The sequence below is a fragment of the Hemiscyllium ocellatum genome (genome assembly GCF_020745735.1).
Source record: "Hemiscyllium ocellatum isolate sHemOce1 chromosome 9 unlocalized genomic scaffold, sHemOce1.pat.X.cur. SUPER_9_unloc_1, whole genome shotgun sequence".
Lineage (NCBI taxonomy): Eukaryota > Metazoa > Chordata > Chondrichthyes > Orectolobiformes > Hemiscylliidae > Hemiscyllium > Hemiscyllium ocellatum.
Window position 1 is genome coordinate 506,738 of NW_026867441.1, and position 19,569 is coordinate 526,306.

The following is a 19,569-nucleotide window of genomic DNA, read 5'->3' on the forward strand; positions in this document are numbered from 1 at the left end:
ATCAGAGGCTAAGAGGTGACTGTGAAAACATTTATAAAATTATGAGTGGTATGGATAGGGTAAATAAACAAGTCTTTTCCCTGGTGAAGGCAAAACTAGAGGGCATATGTGAGAGGGGAAACATTTAAAAGCTACGTAACGGGTAACTGTTTCATGCAGAGGGTGGTGTGTACATGGAATGCCAGAGGAAGTGGAGACGGCTGGCATAATGACGATATTTAAAAGGCATCTGGCAGCGTATACGAATAGGAAGGGTTTAAGAGGGAAATGGATCAAATGCTGGCAAATGCGACTAGATTATATCTCGGATAACTGGTCTGTATGAACAAGTAGAACCGAAGGGTCTGTTTCTGAGCTGTACAAGTCTACAACTCCAAGAGAATATTTAACCAATGGCCCTTGTGTTACCCTCACTGAATCTTCCACAATGAACATCATGGGGGTTACCATGGACCTGAAACTCATCTGGACTCAGTATATAAATACTTTGGGTTACAAGGGTAGGTCAGAGGCTTGAAATACTGTGGAGTATAATGCACCTCCATCGCAAATCCACCGAGTACAAAGTACAAGTCAGGAGTCTGATGGAATACGCTCCACTTGCCTGGAGGAGTGCAGCTCCAGTAACACACAAAAAGCTCACCACATCAAAGACAAAGCAGCCCACTTCATTGGCACCACATCCGCAAGCAGCCATGCCCTCCACCACTCTCCACTCAGTAGCAGTAGTGTGTATTATCTACAAGACGCATTGCTGAAATTCAGAGATCTTCAGCCAGATCCTTCCGAATCTGTGACCATTTAGATCAAGAAGGATAAGAGCAGCAGACCACAACCTGCAAGTTCCCCTCCAAGCCACTCATCGTTCTGACTTCAAAAAATATCATTGTTACTTCAGGATTGCGATATCAAATTCCGGGAATTCCTTCCCAAAAGGACATTGTGGGTCTACCTACAGAGCATGGACTGCAGTGGTTACAAAAGATAGCTTACCAGTTTCTCAAAAGCAACTAGGATCAGTGATTAAATGCTGGCCAGCCGGCGATGCCCAGACCCTGTGAGTCATTTTAAAAAATGGTCATTGAGGAGTTTAGAATTAAAATGGAGTTCCTTGGTACTCAATGAGCATAGAGGATTTTTTTTTGTTCATTCATGAAATGTGGATGTCACTGGCTGGCCAGTACTTATTGCCCCTTCCTGGTTGTCCTTGACAAGATGGTGCTGAGCTAGACCTGCAATCTCATGACGGAGGGACTTCCGAGATGCAGTGACAGATTTCCAAGTCAGGGATAGTGACCACTGTTTACAAGTTGAGTCACTCACTCACTTAATCTACGTATTTTAACTCCAACCAGCATCACGTTTGCAACATTATTACTGACAAGTAGGACAAAAGGATTACATGGAGTTATCACCTTTACTTCATTTAAATTCTGTGGGTTCCTCGCTCGTTTGAAGAATAAAGAGCTAATTCGGCTTGGCTTCATCCACGGGGCTGGGCTGGCATGGAGGTCCTCAGAAAAGATGTCAACAAAAATTTCCCGTCACATTAAGGACAAGCTGGAAGTAAAAGACTAAGAGAAAAGATTATATTAGATGCGTCCTCTCCACTCAACAAAAAGCTGGTGAGATCATTACAGTGAAAACAAAGGGGAATCCTGTTCAAAATATATAAAATAACAACTGTTTGCTCCATGATCTGAACCAAGGATACATTTAGAAGTTCATTGATTGCAGGAGACAAGGCAAAACAGAGATCAGAGTTTAAAAGGATTGCAGAACTACCAAGATGTATTAGACAAGATTTCCTGCATAATACTCAGGAAGGCACCACAACATAAAAGGAGGCAAACCTTTGAAACAAAATGAATGACATCTGTGGGACATGCTGTAAATAGAAAACAAACTATCATGGCTCCAATTATTAAGGTGAATAATAATCAAATATTGTATTATCAACCAATGGAAACAGCAATAGGAAGTCAGAAACGAGGGAGAAGAATTTGAAAAAAATACTGAGTGGCTGGAAGGGACACTATATATTATGTTAATAGAAACAGAACCTATAGATTCTCAGACCGGGCAAAGTTATGGCAGATGGGATTTAACGGATAACAGTATGATGATGATGAGGATGATAAATTAATAATGGGAGAGTACAAACAGTGGAGGAGAAAGGGGCTTTGGATTTTTAGGGAAGGGGCAAAATGGTAAATTGAATTCAATGCAGTCATCAGGATCGAGATAATGTTTTTAACATGCTCTGTTATACATATCATCAATCAGAGCTGCAATGGAGCACTCTTAACCCATATGTTTCTTGCTTAACAAAGAAAAAATAATTTGGTTTTCAAATGCAAAATCTGGGTCTCACCTCACAATAAGCTCTTCTGCTGACACTCTCGTCATTCTTCCATTTATAATTCCCAAAGTCTGGAGGTATTTGCAAATCCCCCAGATCATGGTCACGTTCCTGCCATTTGCACAGCTCCTCAGCCGCTCCATGAACCAGTGTCACAATCTCGACAGCATCTCGAGCGAAAGCAGTTATTTTCCCCTTGGATGTTTTGGGGCACATCTTTTAGGGACTGGGGCTCCTGCACTGGGCTGCCCTGTTGCAAAGTACACAAACTGTTGGTCAATCTATATACTGAAGGTCAGGAACAAAAATGATGGAATTCATTTCAAAGCATTAATGAACAATACATGGTTATAATAAACTGTGAAATCAAAGCCTGAAAATGGGAGACAAACAAACGAGAATCTTTTTATCTCTCAGAGTATGTCTGACGTGTCAGACACAGGCTGGAATTCATTTCCAATTTATTCTCAGCCATGTAATGAAAGTCAAGGTTTCCACATGGAGTGAGATCCAGAACATTAAACAGTATATTTTATAAGACTGAGTACTCAAACTCAATACAAAATTTACTTGATGGAGTCAGAACAAATGGTTTATACTCCTTTTTAAGTTTTAAAGGTTTTTGGCCATAATCAAGGTGGTGAAAATAATCATCTTTACAAAATTTCAAAGTATCACAAGCTTTTTCCCTGAGTTTGAAATATAAACTTAGTATGAAAAGAACATGTCACACTTATCCATTAGGTGGAATCAATATTTCATTAGGCTCACAATGGGAGATATCATGGACTATCATGGAGTGTGGAGGATGAGAAGAATACAGTTACTGAACTGAAAAGAATACTTCTTGACAGTTCAGGATCAGATACATTGCAATGAAAACAGTGAATATCCTTCAAACTTTGCAATCAAAAACATGGTTTGTTACAAGTAACCACAGAGAAAGTAATGGCCATTTTAGGAAACTGATATAGACTGTTCAAATCTTTCCTGGTAAACTGAATAAGTATGGAGAATCTCTTCATCTACTAACTGCCGTGTACTTAGGGGAATGAACGATTTCAGACTGAACGTTCTGAGCTTCAGCTTTCAAAAGTCAGATCACTTTCAGTTGACTGCTGCACCTCTTTTTATTCCTGCACTTTATAGGGAAACACAAATATTGGCAAATCAGAAGAGCATGTGGCAGTTTAGTCAGGATGTTGCTGTGTCACATCAAAGTGACCCAAGCACCTATTTCAGTGATTTCCTACATTGAATGCTCAGAAAGGAATGGACAGTATGAGAACTTGTCAAGCACTTTCATCAAAAGAGCTGCTTGTCCAATCAATGTTAATATGTTCAAACCATAAACCCTTCTGTTCTTCTAATCAGATGGTCATTCAGTCTCAGGACTTTGCTTCAGAACACTACGCTGGAAAAATTGCATGCAAACTTGAAAAAACCAGAGATGATTCAAAACTTAGTTTAAAAGATCCTCTTTAAAAACACTGCCTCCCTTTTAGGGAAGGGCATAAAAGTGCAGGAGGAAAAGGTTTGAAGTTCAATAGCAATCCTTCAGTTCTAAACTCAGTAATTACACAGTGGAAAACGTCACTAAATCCTTGAGAAATAATCAGGCGTACTTACACATATTTTGAGAATTGATGGGCAAGGTAGAAAACACTGAGACACCAGAAATTTTAAGAATATAGCTTGATTTGATCACCCACAAATATATTTCACAATTTATCAAGATATTCCTCAACAGTCTTTTGGGAAAGTGTCCTTGAGAAAGGGGAACACTCAGGGTAATTTCTGAAAATGTTGACCTGCAAAATGTGCCCAAATAAAATGGAGTTGTATTTTGACATTTGTGACAGAAACAATCACAATCCGACAATTATGTTAAAATGTGGGAATTTAATATGCTCTGGGATTATTCATCACATCAATGCTTCAAGACAAATAACACATCTCCAATTCTTAAAATTAAAATCCATCCCAAAACTGGCTCAAAATGACAGGTCGAGGATAAGGATCTTGAGATAGTACTTCCTCTTTATCATCAACGCTGTCATCTCTTTCAGATGTCTCCAATTGGATGACAGTCTTCTGCTCCTCCTCAAGATCCTTGGAAGGTGACCTGGGTGAGGATTCGACATCCAATTTGAACTTTAATCCTTGATTAGTAAACTGGATCTTCTCAGCTCTTCTCTTCTCTAATATCCCAAGTTGCCAGCATTTAGACCATATCCTTCTCAACCCTTCGTATTCATATATACAACTCAAACCTTTTTATAAGTTAAAAGTTGTAATTGTACCTCTCTCTACCACTCTGGCAGCTCATTCCATGTATGCAGCACGCTCAGCCTGAAAATGTTAATCCTCAGGCCCTTTTCAAGTCTTCCCCTCTCACCTTAAACCTATGCCTTCTAGCTCTGGACTTCCAAAACCTGGGAAAAAGATCTCGGCTATTCACCCTATCCAACCCCCTCTACAAAAATCCTTCAGCCTCCAATCATCCAGGGAAAATATGCTTCAGCCTATTCCTGTAACTCAGTCCCAGCAACATCCTTGTAAATCTTTTCTGCACACTCTCAAGTTTAACATCCTTTCGATAGAAAGGCGATCAAGACTGTGTGCAGTATTCTAGGAATGGGCTCACCAATGTCCTGTATAGCTGCAACATAATGCCTCAACCCCGACAGTCAATGCTCTGACCAATGAAGGCAAGCATGCCAAATGTCTCCTTCACCACTCTTTCCACCTGCAACTCCACTTTCAAGGAACAATGCACCTGCATCCCAAGGTCTCTTTGTTCAGTAACACACCCAGGGCCCGACCATTAACTGTATAAGCTCATGACCGGATAGAGAATTTAAAAAATAAAATTTGATAGAGAACTTTAAAAATGAAGCAGCCCAAACTGTATGGAGGGAGAATGTCTTCACTTGAGGCTGACCTGGACAGGAAGTTCACATTAATGAATCGAATCAGAAATTCAAAACAAAACTTTCTTCCTTGTAAAGGGGACAACATGGAACAACATGACAACTACTATCGGGAATGCTGAAGTTGAATAGCACGAATATGTTTCGGGGGAAATTGGATAAGTACCTCAGGGGGAAACATACAGAAGGACGCACTGATGGGATGAAACAAAGTGGGAGTAGACTTGCATGGAGAGGAAGTAACTGCACAAATCTGTTGGACCAAAAGGCACATTTCTCTGATGTAAAGTCACTGCAAAAGAACAATTTAATCACCAACTAATTTGGACAAAAATACAAGAGGCATCCCTTCATAAGGTTACACAATTAACATCCATTACTGAAAGTCCCTCTGCAGGGTGAGCGGTTTAACCTGTGCCTTCTCAGTTTCAGTGGCGCACAGTTTTATTCTGTGGTTTGGTGGAGTTTGAGCTGCCAACATCAAGATCTCCACTGAGTTCAGCTTGGACCTTTGCAATAAACTCATCATAGAACTGAAAGAGACATGGAGAGAAGGTGAAATCAAACATTGCGATGATCAGAAGTCCACATGACACCATTTTGCCAACTGCATAAGACAAACCACAAATTCTTTTTTGAATGAACAAATCTAATTTTAACAATCTATAAAACCAGTTAACCACAAAATTTAGAAAGATTAACAGGGAGACCAAAAGGCCCAGTTGGTTGAATGTGATCAAAACAAGTTTGTTTATTCTGGATATTCCTCTCAAGCCATTGCACACACCATTCAACATGACAGCAACCTGTTTATGCAGCATTTAACAAGTAATAGGCCCCAAAGCTGTTTTAATAAAGAATACTGGGATATTGCTCAGGAAGAAGAAAGTATAAGGACAGAATACCCAAGACACCATTGGAAAAAGGAAACTCTTGAAAGTCGGATGAGATGAGGATATGAAGAGGAATTTGGGATAAAAGATTTGAATGAATGTTTGGAAGAATATAAAAACGCTTATTAATGGCAGAGAAAAAAAAATCAAACAGAAAAAACAACCCTGCTCAACCACTTTTCCTTAAGATGGCAAGAATAAAAGTCAACAGCCCCCAACAATTTTTCATTAAAGGAGATGGATGCTGATTTGGTTTTGAGAACACAATATGAAACATGTGAAATGCTCTGAACTCGACCGCTGTACGGTCTCATGTTCCAACAATCCCCAGCTGAAACCTGCAGGGCAGTGGAGGGTTCAATCTCACCTCTAGCTGTTTGATGAGGCTGGCCTCCTGGGTTTTCAACCGCTCCTGTTGACATTCCTCCTGCTCTTTCTTCAGCTTGTCCACAATGGGCTTGCACTTCTTAAGTTCATCCTTCAGTGCACGGATCCTGATCTCAATATCACTCTGGTCTGATGTAGTTTCTGTTAAAGATCCACCCAATGGATGTTAACAGGTCTCATTACAATCAAATTCAACTTGGACACTAACATTAGCGGATAAGAGATATATGCAAACCTGCATAACTCTTGGTGACACTTCTCACAACCTGTTCAACAGCTTTAATCAAACCTGCTGTACCACTGACAAAGCCTCAAGCAATGGACACACTGACCACTTGGGGGCCACAGTGTCACCAAACACATCAACTCATCAGACCTACAGTATCACTGTACACACTGGCTGATCACACAGCAGGACTATCTGGGCAGTCAGTAACGGTGAGCATGGTGCAATTATTATGGTTCGAACCATATTGAGGAAAAAGCCAAAATGAGAAGCTAGAGACTAAAAGCTTGCAAAAGATGTGCATTTGAAGGACAGGAGAGGAATGGGATTTGGAAATGAATTCTGCAATCGGGCTACTATACATGGCCATGATTTAGGTTAACTCTGGAAGGGAAATGAAGACCACAAGAGGTTGGAGGATGATGTTCAAATAAAAGTCACAAAGAGAGAGAGGGATTCATCATGAAGGGCTTTCTTAAATGTGAAAATTAGATTGGAGATGTTGAAAAATTGGGAGGCAAAAGTCAATTAAGGCCGGTCTGATAATTTTCAGAATAAGCGCTCTTTCCAGACTTTCGGAAGTGCTCACATTCAGGGAGTATAAGGACAGCAATCTGACCAAAAGAGGATGGAATGGTCATGTCTCTGAGTGAGAGTTGTGGATGATGAGGCAGGAGGCATGTAACTTTCCAGAGACAGGTTTGTGATGAGTAAATGCTGGGTTCACTCGAGGCTGGAACATGCTGCTGAGAGAGAAATGGTGCGGACCAGCTGAGGATAGAAAATGAGAGGCTGGAGTGGCAAAGGGACACAGCTGGAGAGTCAGAAACAGGCAAACCTGTTGGAGTTGACTTTTCTTTGTTGAATACTTCAGTGGTGTGCATTTTTTTCTGACAAGCTGGTGGCATTCTTTCTCCAATTTAGACAGGTGTAACATGACCGAAGTTACAGACCAATGAAATCAAACTTGCACAGGCATTCAGCTCTTACTGCTTCAACTTCAGAGATTCCAAAGGAAACTGACAGAACGAGATGTTAACAAACAATCTACCACGCCGATGCTGACTTAACTCTGGGCTGTCAGTCTCAATGACAGTGACAGTACAGTAATAGAGGGTAAACCTCCTGCGACAGAACTCATGTCATCATCCCACCATGCAAGATGGTGGAACTTGAATTCAATAAAATAAAAAGAAACTGGAATTAAAAGTCTAATGATAACCATGAATCCATTGTCAATTGTCAGAAAAACCCATCTGGTTCACTCACGTTCTTTAGGGAAGAGAAGTGCCATCTTTACCTGGTCTGGTCTCCTTGTGACTCCAGACCCACAGCAATGTGGTTGACTCTTAACTGTTCTATGGACAATCATGGATGGGCAATAAATACTGGCCACCCAGCAATGCCCACATCCAACAAGTGAGTTAAAACAAAATTCCTTTAATAAATCATTCAGCAAGGCCATTTCAGGTGTTATTTTCACTTTCACACCAGACAAAGGCTCAAGAATCACCATCCCTCGGTGTTGTGCTATACTCTCAGCCATGCAACTTTTTTTTTAAAACTGCACGTCGTGTTTGAGTTTCGAAGCACATCAAATAATTTGAAGAGCTTCTGTGAATCTTGGTCATGTTTGAAATTTCCTACCTGACTGTGTCTCAGAAACAGTTTCATCAGACCAGCTGCGATGCTTGGCGGGATTTTAGAATAGGTCTGTCATGCACATGGATGCTGGAGCTGATTTTCTGGCCATCTTGCTTCGATGTACTCTCAGTCACTTTTGAGGAAGGAGACTGAAAAACCAGAGAAGACGACAAATATTAGTTCCAGTCCGACATTATTTTCCAAGTTTATGAAAAAGGAAGAAGGTGGGATAAGCCAGGAGATTGATTGTCAGCCTCCCTCTGGGTGTCACAGTGGCTCAGTGGTTAGCGCTGCTACCTCTGAGCACTATGTATCTGGGTTCACATTCCTCTCTTGAACATTTGTGTGTGTGGAGTTTGTACATTTTCCGTGTGTCTGCATGGGTTTCCTCGAGATTTCCCCTAGCTCCAGTTTCCTCCCACAGTCCAAAGATGTGCGGTTAGGTGGATTAGTGACACCACCACTAGGGCAGCTAGAATTATGGGAAGGTTGAACAATCTCTCTTCCTGAGTTCTAGAATTCTATTTGCTCCATAATTAAAAGCACAGCTTTTGAGGTAAAGCCTTTATTGCCCTATGACCCTGTTTTTACAAATCCCCATCCTTCATAGCACCAGGCCTGCTCCCACTCAAATTACAATTTAAAAATACCCTGCCACACACACACCCGCCAACACAATTCTACCTGTCATCTTTAAACCATTCCAGCTTCTTCTCAAATCTCCTCACAGCTTCCTTAACTTTTCCAAAACACTCATCAATCTTCATATTTTACAATATTCTGATTTTCAACACCACACGCTCTTGCACATAATCAAATTATTAAATGAACACCAAAAATAAAAGTGCCCCCAGAAGCAAACCCAGAAACCACGACTTTCGTGAACCACTCTGGAACTTCCCCAAGTCCTTTTCTATATTTCCACCGTTCTATCTGTTTAAATCCCATTTGCTATCCCTGCCTTAATTCCTTGCCAATTAATCTCATGTATGACACGTTGTCAAATGTTTTTCTTTAAAAAGTGCATGTACCCACCCATCATACCTCCACATCTGAAAGTTGAGGCTTTTTTAAGCACAGTCATCACTTTTGAAATCTGCTCTGATGCTTTATTTCAGTTACCTGTTTTCTTCCTGTTTTATCTTTAAAAACTTGGATTTATAACAAATCTTTCATATGATAAAACAAACCAAGTAGCTTCACAGAAATAGAATAAAACACGATACTGAGCCTCACAGAGATCCAAGGGCAGATGTGAAATCTGTCATACAGTTCGAGTGTCTTGTAGGAGGAAAGTGACATCGACAGAAGTAAAGTTCAGGGAGGGGATTAAAGAGGTCACTGGCTTTTCCATTAATGGAGCAATTAGAATTGAAATTCTCAAAGATTTCATTAAGGGAATAATTAAATTAATTTAAATGGTGCAAAGACTGGTTCTAGTATTATCCTTCACCAATCGGCTTTCTGGAATAGAACAAGTAGTATAATACAATCGTCAAGTCTGGAAGTATGACAGACATTGACGAGGTTTCTGCAGTGGAAGAACGGAGGTGGGACAGAGACAGATAATCGGAGATTCCATAAAGTACCGAAGCAGGCCATTTGGCCTTTTAAGTCCACAACAACCCCCTGAGGACCAGCCCACCCAGAGCCCCCTCCCCCACCTGGATTTCCCATTGTTAATCCACCGAGCCCGCACATATTTCCCATGCCTTCACAAAATTCCTATTCTTTCCCACATTACATTTCTCATTCCCCCTCAGAATTCCCATTCTCTGCCACTCCCGTTTCAAATTCCCTCTCAGAATTTCCATTTCATCCCACTCCCATGTTTCCCAACCCCACTCAGAATTCCCATTCCCCCACACTTATATTTTCCATTCCCTCAGATCTCCCACCCCCCTCCCCACACTGTTTCCCACTCTCTCCACTTCCTGTTTCCCTGGGACTGATTTTGAACGAAGCCAAGGATTTGCTATTCTCTGCAGCCTTATATGACATTCTTTACTCATTAGTAGCAATTTTTGTAGCAAAAAAAATGCAAAACATCTTTTACCATTTTACTGTGTGCTGCGACAAAACCCTGGGAATAAACATCATCTGTGAAAATAGGATGGTCAGGACTGGTGGTCATCTGAAGGGCTGCTGATGGTGATTCCAGAGTCTGAGCAGGTGAACATCTAATCTCCTCGGGAATTGAACTGTCACTGTGCGGTTGGGAGCAAGGTGGCACAGGACATTCTTCCTCACTGCCTGTGTCTAGAGAAATTATCAATATTTAGAACATTTATACTGCAATGGTTTAACAGTGCATAAAGTATGACTGTCTTACAACTTCATCCTCCTTTCAATATATCCTTTACTTCAGATGCATGTAACAATATCATAAGGGGAGTAGGTTAGAAACAGTTAACCAGAGAAAGTTAAGTATGCACAGGTCACTGATGAAAAGTACCTTGAGATAATTCAGATACTATCAGACATATCTGCTCATCGTCAAAATACTCTGATACAATATTCTGTGCAGTCCTGTACTTAAAGTTTCATGCTGCTGTTAATGGTGAGGAATGAAGTTAATCATCAATATTGCAAAGAAAATTAGATTTTTCCATGTTAGCAAAGTGGCCACATAGTCTTGTGTAAACAACATCCAAGCTCTCACACTGATTACAACTTTTGCTGCTTCTCAACTCTGCAAGTGATACGCAACCACCAGCAGTGAAAGGAATTATAATCTGAAACTTCAGCCTCCCACGAGAGGGTGAGTGGGAAACTACACTGGGCTATTGTGTCAAGGTACCATTGAGAAAGATGATAATTCCAACATCTGACCTATGCTGATTAAATGGATCACGGCAGATGCTTGGGAAATGTGATTTCCTTGAATGAATGAGACAGGCAAAATAAAAGGCCAGGTTTACACCTTACTTCTTCTATATTAATCCAGACTGATGACATTTACACATCAATATACCACCTCACACATGCCATGACAATCAGCGATACCAAAGTGCACTTGAAAGCAGTCAGAACCACAGTAAATGCATTACTGTCTCGAAGAGAAAGCAAACAAACAAGAAACAGAGGCTAACATTACCTTTCAATTCAGGAATCTTCTTGCTTGCCTCTCTCTTTGCCATGTTTGTTTTGAGCTCCTTGTCCCAAGCAGCTAGAGCCTGTTTTTCCATTTGCTGGATCGCAGCTTCCTCAGCATCGAGCCGCCGCTTCCACTCCAGCAGCTCCTCCGCACGCCGTCGCCGATGCCTCAGATTCTGCTCCCGTTTAGTGAGAAACCTGATGGACATGCAAGCAGGACAGGGGAGAGAGAAAGGAAGTGTCAGCTAGCGCTGATATTCATTTCTAAAATTGGACATTAACCTGCAGCTCAAAATGTATAATTCTTACTTGTGAAATTCAACACTGTTTGGGTTATAGTTGCACAACACAAACAAAATTCAGGGCAATGTCTCCTTGTACACTTCACACATCCGAGAACATTGTAGCACTACTGCATGTAAATAGGCTCAGTGCAGTTAATCAACACATTCAAAAGGGTTTCCTCCAAGTTTGCTGATGCAATATTAGTTAAAACCATCAACTTCAATCTGCAATGCTGCTCTTAAAAACAAACTTCAGTTTTAAATCACACAACACCAGGTTACAGTCCAACAGGTTTAATTGGAAGCACACTAGCTTTCGGAGCGACGCTCCTTCATCAGGTGTTTGAAGGAGCGTCACTCCGAAAGCTAGTGTGCTTCCAATTAAACCTGTTGGACTATAATTTGGTGTTATGTGATTTTTAACTTTGTACACCCCAGTCCAACACCAGCATCTCCAAATCAAAACTTCAGTTTGACACAGAGCTCCCCACCCCACTGCAATTGGTAACCTGGCCCGGCCCAGGGACTGGAACTGGGACATTTGTGGACTGTAATCTCAAAGGAAGCAAGCAAATACAATTCTGATAGCCGGGTCCTCAAAGCTTAGTCAGAGGTTTGAGACAAGTCAGATGATATGCCTTCTTACATTTAGCTCAATAGCATTTTCTATTTACTTTTTACAGTGTTTTGCAAAACATAAGGAATTATGCGTTTTTTTTTGCCAAGGTGGGGGATTTTTATCCTAGTTTACCACAGTTGCTGTCTCTCGCTCCCCAAGTCAAATTACTAGGGTCTGTAATAAAACAAAGAGCTGCAGATGCTGGACATCTGAACCAAAGAAACAAAGTGCTTGAGAAACTCAGCAGGTCTGACAGCATCTGTGAAGAGAAACAGAAGTTATGTTTTATGTTCACTGACTCTTCGTCTGAACAGACAAAAGGTCTCTGGACTTGAGACTCAACGTTTTTTTTCGCTTCAGAGATGCTGCTGGACCTGAGTTTCGCCGGCACTACATTTTCTATATTGAAATTTATGAAACAGATCAGAAAAATACTAATCTGCGAAGGTGAAACAAAAGCGTAAACTTGAACGTAGTTTCCACACTTGAGTGACACATTGACACCTCAGTTTAAAAACAAGATTTATCTCAAAGTAGCATTCCATCTCAAAATGAGCCAAGTTACACCAGTAATAAAGCTCACCCACCCAATTAGGCACTTCAGCACAACATCCTGGAGTGTTGGACACAGCCACCTTTATCAAAGAATGATCACATGTCAGAAAATTGTCAGCCTACAGCATGTCTCTTTAAAGGAGCTGAAAACAAACTCTCAATTTTTGCGAGGTTTTTTGATCATACCTAATTGAATACTTAAATCTCAGAGAATAATATTTGCTTTTCAAAAAATGTTTGTGGGACACATCCCACATCTTGCTCAAGGTTCGGTTCGGTCTGATCCATAGAGACAAAGGTCAAGCAAGCATCACACTTTCCATTCACTTCTACAAAGGGCTGGTATCACATTCCTTCAGGATTTAAAGAATTTTGGAAATTGTTTGTAAAATCAATGATCACATTAAAGAACTGGACAATAAATGTATGCGATAAGAGTGAAGCCTGTGACAGCAGATTTTTCTTTGGAGGGCAGTGTGCCCGCTTTCCAAAATCTGGGAGCAGATACATTTATAAGCTAGATTAGCGTACAGTCAAGTTTCTTACTGAACAGGGACAAGATTGGACAGAGTTGGCATGGATTTAAAAGAGGGGAATCATACTTAGCAATCTACTGAAATTTTGAGGATCTACCTAGTAGAATTGATAAGGGGCAACCAGTGGGACTTATTTTGACTTCAGAATGCTTTTGATCAGGTCCCACATAAGAAATTAGCATATAATGTGAGAGATCGGGGGGAGTGTATTTGCATGGACAGAGAGCTAGTTGGCAGACAGGAAACAAAGAGCTGGAATAAACAGGCCATTTTCTGAGTGGCAGCCAGTGACCAGTGAGGTACTACAGGGATCAGTGGTTCAAACCCAGTTATTTACTATATATAAAACTGATTTAGATGAGGTAACTATTACTATTTCTAAGTTTGTGGGCAATTCAAAGCTGGGTGGAAGGGTAAACTGTGAGGAGGATGCAGAGATGCTTCAAGTGTGATTTACATAAGTTGAGTGATTGGGAAAATCCATGGCAGATGAAAGATAATTTTAATAAATGTGAAATTTTTGGTTGCAAAAACAGACAGCAAGATTATCTGAATAGATTAGGGAAGGGAGAGTTCCAACAAAGGGTGTCTTTGTACACCAGTCACTGAGAGTAAGCATGCAGGTGCAGCAGGCAGTGTAGGCAAATGGTATGTTAGCCTTCATGGTGGGGTAGGCCAGAACCAGTGGTCATAGTCTAAAGGATATAGGTTAGGCTATTCAGAACGGAGATAGGGAGAAATTTCTTCATCCAGATAGTGTTGAACCAACAAAATTCTCTGCCACAAAGTGTATTTCAGGACAAAACATTGAATATTTTCAAGGGTTAGATATAATCCCTCATGGCTAAAGAGATCAAATGGCATGGGGAGAAAGTGGGACCAGGATATGGAGTTGGATGATCAGTCATGGTCATACTGAATGACAGAGCAGGCTTTTCATTGACTAAGAGGAAAAATACACAAATACTTCTAAAACATGTTAATTGCTGATCTGGATCACAAAAGAAAAAGCTTTTTTTTTACAGCCTCTATAAAAGGTTTACACAAGCATAATTGCTCCAAAGTTCCAGTGGTATTTAATTCACCCTGGGAGAACATACTAGTTTCTATTAGCTTTCCAATATTACAACATTCACACAGCAAATATAATTCACACTTCAAATTCTGCAATATTTTTCAATGATTTCACTAATTCTGAGTGAATTTCATTCAGAAATGTAGTACAGCCTACATGTAATCTAAATGCTCACATCACATTGTACAAGACAAAGAGATCTTCAATTAAACTGGATTATCACAAAATACTATTGCATTGCTGCAAAATGACAAAACTTTTCCTCTCTTATGATTAATTAATGAATAAATATTCAGTTAGATGCAGTGTTCTAATGAAAATACTAATTTAGAACAGGTAAAGTTTATAGCACAGTGTCTGCAGATTGTGTACACAGCTGCACTGTAACCACGGGGTATATTTGTGTTACTTGCTTTCATTGAAAATGGTTTCAAGGAATAAGAGTGGTGCCAATGAAACCAGCATTTGTTGCTCATTCCCAATTGCCCATAAGTTTTGGTATATTGCCCTCTTGAAGATACACCCACAGTGCTGTCAGGATGTGTTCCAGGTTTAGTGATATAATTCCAATTCAAAATGTTATGCAGCTTGGAAGGGAATTGGGAGGTGGTAGCATTAGTAAGGGAGCAGTAGCTACCATTGTCTTTAGATGGCACAGATCATGGGTTTGGAAGGTGCTGTCAAATCCTTGGTTAGTTGCTGTAGTGCATCTCATATCTGGTACACACTGCTGCAAATGTGTGCCATTGAGGAGGAAATTAATGGGTGGGGTGTCAACCAAGTGGGCTGCTTTGCTCAGGACAATGTCAAGCATTTTCCTTGCTGTTGGAGCAGTACTCATGCAAGCACATGGAGAGTATTCCATCACACTCCCAGAAAGTGCCTCTCAGGCTTTGGTCAGTTATTCTTTGCAGAACACCTAGCTGCTGGGCTGCTCTTGCAGCCAGAGTATTTACGTAGCTGATCCAGTTAAAATCTCAGCTAAGTTACCCTGCCATCAATGCCAAGCGCTTTTCTCTTGAAAACTGAACAGGAAGCAGATGGTAGATTAACCCCATAACAGATCCTGTACGGTAGAAATACCAACAGTCAACAAAGCCAAAAGAGGGAGATGTGATTGTCTTTTCTGTGGGAGTCTACGAAGGAGCTGCAGAAAAGTATTAAAGTAACAAATTTAATTTTGAATGCAGTATAAAAAATAAAAAAAGGGGAAATCAAATAGCTCTGAAGCAAGATTAAATTCAAATTAGAAATCAATACAGAATTCCTGCCACAGCTAAAATCATCCAAAATGCTCCTGAGTTTGTCCAGTTGCTACTAAATGCAGCACTGAGCCCTTATTGGTACTTTCAATTTTAAACAAAGATTTGAGATCTGACAGCACTATTAAACTGACAGGCATTTTAACAAAAGTAGCTGCATGTAGTTGGAGATACTCATGTCTACTCTGACAGTTACATACCAATTAAGTTTTCACATCCATAAGAATACCTCACTGTTCACCAAAGACACATTTGCCCTCTTAAAGAGGCAGTGCCATCTGAAAATTCAACCTTGCAACTCAAATTTCAGATTTCTTAAAGCTACATTTATCAAGATTACTGGGCTGCTAACTCTGCCAGACTATTTGCAAAAGTCCAACTCAACGTAAAACAGGTCAATCTTTGTTGTATCCTGTTAGCATGAACAGCTCAAGATTATGTGTGTAACTTCAACTTCTTGTTTTCACAGTAATACCCTTTAAAAGCACGTTCCAGATTAATTATAAGGTCTGCAGTACATTGCCAACTAGCAGCTTGCTGCATCAATGTAAAGCCACAACTAAGCCAAAGGAATGGATGTTTCTCGACACAATTCCTTTCCCTTGACCCTCCACCGACCCCCCCCCCCCCCACCCCCCACCCCCCACATCATCCACATGCATGTGATGAAACAGAGCATGCTCGATCAGTGAGAAGCAGAGGTTGCAAAGTACCTGACCAGCTGGTTGTAGATGGACAGCTGGAATTTGGGATGTAGGATGGAAAAACAGGCACTGAGAGAAGCCCAGTGATGAGATGTTAAGACAGAGAAGAAGTAGTGACAGGAGAGCGATGTTTACAAAAAAAAGAGCTATATAAGAAAAACAAAACAGCTGAGTATCATCCCAAAATTGCTTTATCTTTAGATACTCAAGAAAACCTCACATTATTGAGGAGAAATTACAAATAATTCATCAAAACATTTGGAGCCAACTTCCCTACACCTCTACCTCAACACAACCCCTTCTGCTCGGATTCATGAACTTCAAATGGCAACAGAGCTCATCAAAACCAACCCCAGCTCCATTTCTCTTTCTGACTTAGATAGTGGGAGAATCTCAAGCACTGCCTTCCTAACAGTCCAACCACAGATTACAAACCCATCTGATGTTTGTTTAATGTTGTCATTATTGCTGCCTTCACCACCAACTCTGACAGCTCATTCCATACGTGTGTGAAAAAGTTGCCCCTTAAGTAACTTTTAAATTTTTCCTTTCTTACTTTCGCTCTCTAGTTTCGACTCCACTATCCTGGGAAAAAGATCACGGCTATTCACCCTATCCATGTCCCGCATGATTTTGTAAACTTTTAAGGTTACCCTTCAGCCTCTCCCTATAGCTCAAACCTTCAACCCTCGCAACATCCTTGTAAACATTTTCTGAATCCTTTCAAGTTTCACAACACACCAGCACTGAATGCATTATTCCAAAAGTGGCCTCACCAATGTCCTTTACAACCATAACATGACATCCCAACTCTTATACTCAATGCACTGACCAATAAAGGCAAGCACACCAAATGGTTTCTTCACGACCCTGTCTGACTGAAACTCCGTCTTCAAGGAACTAGGAACCTGCACCCCAAGGTCTCCTTGTTCAGCAACACTGCCCAGGACTTTCCCATTAAGTCCTGCCCTGATTTGCCTTACCAAAATGCAGTACCTCACATTTATTTAAATTAATTAGATCAGAAAAAAACACCAGTCGTTTAAAAAATCCAATCTAATTATTTATTAAATCTGCTAAACCTGAATCAAACCTTGCTGAAACCACACTTGGATACTGTGTGCAGGCTGATCATCATACTATAAATAGAAAAAGGAGAAACTGAAGTGGGTACACAGACAAGATTGACAAGGTTGGTCACAGGAATGTGTGGGTTCACATCTCAGGAAAGGGTTGACAGGCTATGTCTCTTTTCTCTGAAAGAAGGCCAAACAGGGACATAATAGAGGTCTTTAAAATGTTGACAGGGTTCAGCAGACTGGATACAGACAGAATGTTTCCTTTCACAGGGAAGAGCTACCTTGAGGTCACAAAGTAGTCACCAAGAAATCCATCAGGGAGATATGGAAGTTCTGCAGAATTGGATTACAGCAATGAAGACTGAACAGGGAGTGGTTGAATCAAATATCATACGGGTGTTTAAGGGGAGGATAGACAAGATTAGAGGGAGAACGGAATAGAGGGTCAGGGTAATAGATGAGCAAAGGTGATAGGAGCAGTAACACTGATGTGAACTGATTGGAACAAATCATAGAATCCCTCAGTATGGAAAGAGGCCATTCAGCCCATTGAGTCCGTAATGACCATTGGAACAGCATCCCACTCAGACTCACTCCCCTACACTATCAGTGTAACTCTGCATTTCCCAAGGTTATTTCACCTACCCTGCATATCGCTAGGCACTATGGGCAATTTAGCATGGCCAATCCACCTAACCTGCATATTTGTGGACAGCGGGAGGAAACCCATGCAGACATTGGGAGAATGTGCAAACTCCACACAGTCACCTGAAGGTAGAATCGAACCCGGGTTCCTGGCACTGTGAGGCAGCAGTGCTCGCCATTGAGCCATGGTACTGTCCTAATAAGACCTGTTTACATCCTCTGTAGTGTACACAATTGTCTTCATAGGATAAAAAAGCTAACACAATGATGTCAAGCTGATAATTCCACCAGGAAAAACAATTCCTGCAACATTTGCATGTACCTCCAGTTTCCCAACACACTCCACTGAAAGGCAAAGCAAGCTTTGCATGCGTGAAAATTTTCACATTGCAATCCCATTCTGAGACTGTTACTCCAGGGCAATGGGTGTAAATAAAGATGAGGGTGAGAAAAAAGCTCCCCTACTTGGAGAGCAGTAGCAGTGAGGCCATATTGATGTTTTGCTGCCCCACTCGCAGGGTCAAACATGACAACACCTCAGGTGGGATCATTAGAAACACCATTTGCAGCAAACACACTGCCTTTGAAAAACACAGTTAAATAGACTTCCTATATTTATCTCTGCTCAGAGCCACTCGGTCTCTCTCTTTCTCATCCTCTCTATTTTTTTTAATTTCAAAAATATACTTTATTCATAAAATAATTTGATGGTCTGTGCAGTTGGTCATGCCAAACATATGTAAACATTTACATACAGAGATCAGAATTTATCATTTTTATATACAGGTCTGTACATTTTTCAATCATATGCCCATATATTTAGCTGAGGCATCAGCAGACCCAAATAACTGCAAGGACCCCCCCTGTTCTTCTTTAGGCAGGCAGATGTTACACTGTGGTCCTTCCCCACCGCGCCTTGGCGGCAGTTGCCCCAAGCATCAGCGCATCCCTCAACATGTAGTCGTGGACCTTGGAATGTGCCAGTCCGGAACACTCAGTCGGGGTCAACTCCTTCAGCTGGAAGATCAACAGGTTTCGGACCACCCAGAGCGCGTCCTGGACGTCCTGGACCTCCAGGAGGTGTTTGACAGTCTTGTCCCCCCCGCAGCCACTTCGAGGGCAGCGTGCAGTGCGGGAGAGAGTCCAGGCGTGCATAAAGGATTTCAAAGGCAGAGCCCTTCTCACTACCAGCCAAGCCATGTCTTGGTGCTTGTTGGAAAGTTCTGACGATGAAGCATTCTGCCAAATGGCTTTGACAGTCTGCTCAGG